The following is a 5,767-nucleotide window of genomic DNA, read 5'->3' as shown; positions in this document are numbered from 1 at the left end:
TTGACCTAAATGGTTCATGAAATGATGATGATGATTGATATGAGTGTGAATCCAATTGGTTGTGTTTTCTAATTGTTTGAACATGATTTTGGATACTTGACCCTTGCTGTTTGGACTTTCTCATCCACTTTTGACCCTAGGCTTGCCCTAGTGGTCCTGTTACTCACCTTTGAGTTTGTGATTTCAGGTTGACCATCAAATGGCCATTGAGACCAATTCTTTTGACTGAGCTTGCTTGAATATTGTGTCTAACCTCTTTGTTTTGTAGGTGGCTTGGCTCACATGCCTTAAGCCTTGTGCCTTGCACATCCATGTGCCTCTAATGGACTGTTGGTTTCTGTTTCTATTTGTTTTGTTTGAAGTTGCATACTAACATCTGCTTGACTGTTTCAGGTGCTTTAGTTGCTTAGTTCCTTGTGAACTTTTTGCTTTGCTTTGCTTGTATAAGCAATTTGCATTGAGGTATGTCTCTTTTACTTCATGTAGTCTGGAAGACCTGGCCTGTTACTTGGCCAGGCAACTGTCTGAAGTCCTCCTTAAGAGGCAATGTTTGTGATTGTTTACTTTTGTCCTTGCATAGAGTCAAAGTCCTCCTAAGTGAAGAGGCAATTGGTGGAAGGTAGGGATATGCAATCTATCCCCCACTATTCAGTGTGTCATCTGCCTTGCTCACACCACTGTGTTGATGCATTGCCGATACAAACCCAAGATCTTGTACAACTGTACAGTTGAGTCAGTTCTAAATGTGTAGAAGGGTTCCCACTTTCTGAACCCACACATTCTTGTCTTGAGCTCTCCCAGGCTAGGGATAAGAGCTGTGAGGTCTCATCCTCACTTCATCCTTTCATCTGCTTCACCTTAGCCCCTCAATGGCAAGGTTAAGAGCGACATTCACCCAGTTCCAGAGGTTTGTTTGTTGAGGTTGATATGACCCCTTGACTAAAACCTAACCCTTGTTTGAGCCACTTGTTTGTGTATAGCGTGTGCTATCTGTGCTTGTAGGATTGTTTGACTTGCTTCCTGTGCAAGATAGGATAGTTTGACTTGCTTCCTGTGCAAGTTAGGATAGTTTGACTTGCTTCCTGTGCAAGTAGGTTTTACTTGGCTTGCTCCCTGTGCAAGTTAAGTGTGTGTGTGGCTTGCTTCCTGTGTGAGCCATACTTAGGATAGGTTGGCCCTTGTGCCATTTAGCTAGAAACCTTAACTTAGGGATGATTTGCATGATAACATCTAGGCTCGAGTCGTAGTCTCCCTAGTTGTGTCTCCCTCTGTTATCTGGTTAGGCTAATCCTTTATCCCTGCGTAGGGGAACTACATCGCCCTGATCTTCACACCAGATGAAGTATGTAGGCAGGAGATTGAGCTGATCTCTCCGGGCGCCTTTTCTTTCTTTTGTGTGTGTTGCCTGACCTTTGCTAGGCTCGAGTCTGTGACTCCTTAGCATTTGCTGTCTGTCTGTTTGTGTGTGCTTGACAGTTATAGGCTGAGTCCCCGACTCCCTATTAACCTGTTGTGTCGTTGTGTGCTTGGAAGCTGATGTAAGTCCATCGAGTGGCATTTGGGTTCCAGTGTGCGTGTGTTTAGGTTCGGATGTCAATGTAAGTCCAGTGATTGGCATTTGGGCTCCACGTTTGCCTCTTTGTGTGTGTTTGGTTCGGATGCTGACATAAGTCCAGTGATTGGCAGTCGGGCTCCGCGTTTGCCTGTGTTTTGTTGGTTTGTGTGCGTGTCAGCCGAGCTACGAATGCTCTGATTCTTCTCTCGTCCGAGAAGATACGTATGCATAGGATGCGATATCCTAGCGAGCATGTGTCGTTTCCCCAGTCCGAACTACTTGGACTCTGATGTCTATGCCTGATAGACTAAGTAGGCCCAGGATGCGACATCCTGCCGAGTTCAGTTTCAGTCAGTCTCTTTCCTTTCTTTCAGCCAGTGTGTGTGAATGTTTGAGCAGTGTTTAGCAACCAATTTCCTTTCTAGTGTGCGTGGATCCCGTAGAGTACTACGGATGCGTAGGGGTGCTAATACCTTCCCTTCGCATAACCGACTCCCGAACCCATTCTCTTTGGTCGCGAGACCATGTTCTTTCCTAGGTTTACTTCGAGCGTTTCCTTTCCCTCTTTTGGGATAAATAACGCACGGTGGCGGCTCTGTTGTTCTTTCTTTTCCCGCCGGTTTTTCGCGCGATGCGACAGCTGGCGACTCTGCTGGGGATAATAGAGAAGTTGACCTATGCTGGTCCATCTTCCCTGAGCGAGTCTCTCCTAGCGCTCTCTAGGTTAGGGCTTGGTTGCTTTGTGCTGTGTTTATTTATTGCATTCATTATTTACTGTTTGCATTCATTGTTTATTGTTTGCATTTATGTTTGCATTAATGTTTGCATTTATTCATCTGTTCACCTGGCTGGTTGTTTGTTTCTCTCTGTGTGGGGGGAAGAGTCAGTTGAGGTAAAAGGTCCAATACCCAGACCATGAGTGCAATCTAGGACACCTAGGAATAGAGTGATTCATGGGAAGCGGGTGGTATGGCGCCACTTAGCGGAACATTGATATCACGAGCAGTTCAGACCCTGGTGGGATGCTGTCGTTACATACTTCGGGTGTGTATATGACAGTATTCTGCGAAAGGTTATTTATGATGCGTTTCTCTCAAGCTTTACACTTGCCTAGACTACACCCGTGAGTGGGGAGGGAATGATCATTATTACAGGTACCGTTGGTGACTCGGTTCTGTTGGTGACTTGGTTCTGATGGTGACTTTGTGTTCAGACAGTGTTCAGTTGACCTTAAGTTGGATTTATGTTCTGATTTTGACTGAAGCTTCGACCCAGTGATCAGAGATTGCACAACCAGCCAGCCGTGTCTGCATCATGTGCATCATAGCATATTTATTTTTCAAAAGAAACGCATTGAAAAAAAAAGAGAAAATGAAAAAAAAAATCAAAAAAAATCAAAAGAAAAAAAAAAAATCAAAAAAACTAATCCCTGCATGCATATCATTTCTCAGGTACATTCCCGAGCTTGTCTACTGATAGAGATGGCAACGGTTCCCGAGCCGAAGCGGAAGACCTGTTCCTACAGTTTCCACCGTGAGCCGTTGACTCCACTAGTTGAGTTGGGTAGTCTCGTGACAGACGATCGACTGAAGAGTTTTGTTGGGCGGTATGGAGATATCTTGACAGTATTGAAGACAGTAGTAGATCCAGTGCCTCTGCAGACACTACTTCAGTTTTATGACCCAGAGCTTCATTGTTTCACTTTCCAGGATTATCAGTTGGCGCCTACTCTCGAGGAGTACTCTATTCTGTTGAGTGTTCCTATCCAGCATCAGGTTCCTTTCTTGGATGTGCCCAAGGAGGTTGATTTCAGAGTTGTTGCCAGAGCTCTCCATTTGGGTATCAAGGAAGTCAGTGATAGTTGGAAGTCCAGTGGGGATGTCGTAGGATTGCCTTTGAAGTTTCTGTTGAGGGTAGCTAGATGTGAAGCCGAGAAGGGGAATTGGGAAGTTTTTCATGCACAGCTTGCCACCATGATCTATGGGATTGTCCTATTTCCCAGTATGCCGAATTTTGTTGACCATGCAGCTATCAGTATCTTCATTGGAGGGAATCCAGTCCCTACCCTGTTAGCAGACACTTACTATGCTATTCACAGTAGGCATGGTAAGGGTGGAGCCATCAGGTGCTGTCTACCTCTTCTGTTCAAATGGTTCATGTCTCTTCTGCCAGCTAGTGGACCATTTGTAGATACCCAGAGCACTCTAAAGTGGACTCAGAGGGTCATGTCGCTTACTTCCTACGACATCAGGTGGCAGTCGTACCGGATGGATGTGAAAGATGTCATCATAAGCTGCGGAGGATTCCGTAATGTGCCACTCATAGGGACTAGGGGTTGCATCAATTACAACCCGGTTCTTTCTCTTCGCCAGTTGGGGTTTGTGATGAAAGGAAGACCACTCGAAGCAGAGATAGCTGAGAGTTTTTGTTTTGAGAAGAAGGATGACCCTGTTAGGTTGGAGCAGATTGGAAGAGCTTGGAAGTCCATTGGTGTCAGAGATGGATCCGTCTTAGGGAAGAAGTTTGCCGTTGCTATGCCCGATTACACTGATTGGGTCAAGAAGAGAGTAGAGACTTTGTTGTTACCCTACGATAGGATGGAACCGTTGCAGGAGCAACCACCTTTGATCCTTGCTGATAGTGTGCCTGCTGAGCACTATAAGCAAGCTTTGATGGAGAGTCGTCGGTTGAGGGAGAAGGAGCAAGACACTCAGATGGAGTTGTACAAAGCTCATGCTGATAAGCTGCACTTGGCCCATCAACTCAGGGAGGTGCAAGGAGAGGATGCTAGCAGAGCAAGAAGTAAGAAGAGATCCTACGAGGAGATAGAGTCTATGTTAGATGCAGAACATCGGGAGCGCTTGAGGCTGCAGAGAGCAGAAGCCGGTTATCAGAAGAAGATCAGAGACTTGGAGAAGCAACTCAGAGATAAAGACATCCAGTTGAGGAAGGAAGTAGACTTGAGACAGGCATCAGAGGACCACCTTGGAGGAGAAGTCTTGGAGCTGAGAAGACAGTTGAAAGAGAAGATCACTCCTTTACCAGATTGCTCAGAATGTTCGCTGTTGATCGACCAGTGCCATTACCTGAAGACCCTCATTCCGGAAGACCGTCTGTCTTAGTTTGTATCTCTGATTGTATTTTGTTGGGAATCACCTCCAGGCTTGTTGGATGGGATTCATTTGCGTGTAGGCCATCTCTTGGATCTTTTTGTTGAGAATCACCTCCAGGCTTGTTGGATGGGATTCTTTTTCTTTGTACGTTGTTTATTCAGATATTCTGTTGACATTGGTTGTATGCCTTTTACCCTTATGTATGTATAAGGATGTCAGCATTTCCTTGTATCTGTTTTGCTCTCTTGTTGCTGCAAGTCGCCATCTTTTCAGGATGGGTCAGGCTCTTTGAATGCCTGAGAAATGAGCATATCATGTGCATCATACGCATCATTTGCATCATACTCATATCATTTTGCATAACAGGTGTTCTTGATCGTGACTTCTCACTCTTGGTTCCTGTTCAGGCAGGATAGCTGATCAACGTCCGCACCGCTACTTAACAAGACTGAATCGACAGAGAAGTATGGATCAATTTCAAGCTGAGTTGGCTGAGATGAAGGCTAGCATGGCCCAGTTTATGAATATGATGCAAGGGGTTGCGCAAGGTCAAGAAGAGCTTCGAGCTATGGTTCAGAGACAAGAGGCTGCAAATCCACCGATCAATCATGCTCCGCCAGAGGGAGGCCCGGTCAATGATAACAATGTTGCTGCTGCTGTACCCAACAACAACTATGCTGTAGGTGATGAGTTGGGGGGTATTCGAATCAACGGTCAACCTATTGTTCCAGATGCCGCTAATGCCAGAGTAGTCCGTGCTCCGGCCCGTAATCCTGTTCCGGTCGTTGACAGACAAGAGGATATGTTCTCTCTGCTCAGTGAAGACGAAGACGTTTTGGGAAGGGTTAATGAGAGAGACCGCAAAGTTGAAGCTCTTGCTGAGAAGATCCGTGCTATGGAAAGTCAGAATTCTCTCGGTTTTGATGTTACCAATATGGGGTTGGTTGAAGGTTTGAGAATCCCTCACAAGTTCAAAGCACCGTCCTTCGACAAATACAACGGTACTTCTTGCCCTCGCACCCATGTGCAGGCTTATTATCGAAAGATCTCTGCATATACCGATGATGAAAAGATGTGGATGTATTTTTTCAAGATAGTC

The 5,767-nt window shown here is 45.6% G+C and overlaps 1 long non-coding RNA gene across 1 annotated transcript; it reads left to right on the top strand.

Annotated features, from left to right (window-relative positions):
- The first annotated feature begins 354 nt into the window (after positions 1–354).
- LOC127087864 (uncharacterized) lies at positions 355–3,712 on the top strand. The gene is made up of 3 exons (XR_007790067.1): positions 355–462; positions 3,007–3,161; positions 3,265–3,712. It is a non-coding gene; the product is annotated as an uncharacterized LOC127087864 (long non-coding RNA).
- The last annotated feature ends 2,055 nt before the right edge of the window (positions 3,713–5,767 follow it).

The sequence above is a fragment of the Lathyrus oleraceus genome, chromosome 5, assembly GCF_024323335.1.
Source record: "Lathyrus oleraceus cultivar Zhongwan6 chromosome 5, CAAS_Psat_ZW6_1.0, whole genome shotgun sequence".
NCBI lineage: Eukaryota > Viridiplantae > Streptophyta > Magnoliopsida > Fabales > Fabaceae > Lathyrus > Lathyrus oleraceus.
Note: the sequence above shows the minus strand (reverse complement) of the source record. Positions and strands in the feature narration are given on the sequence as shown.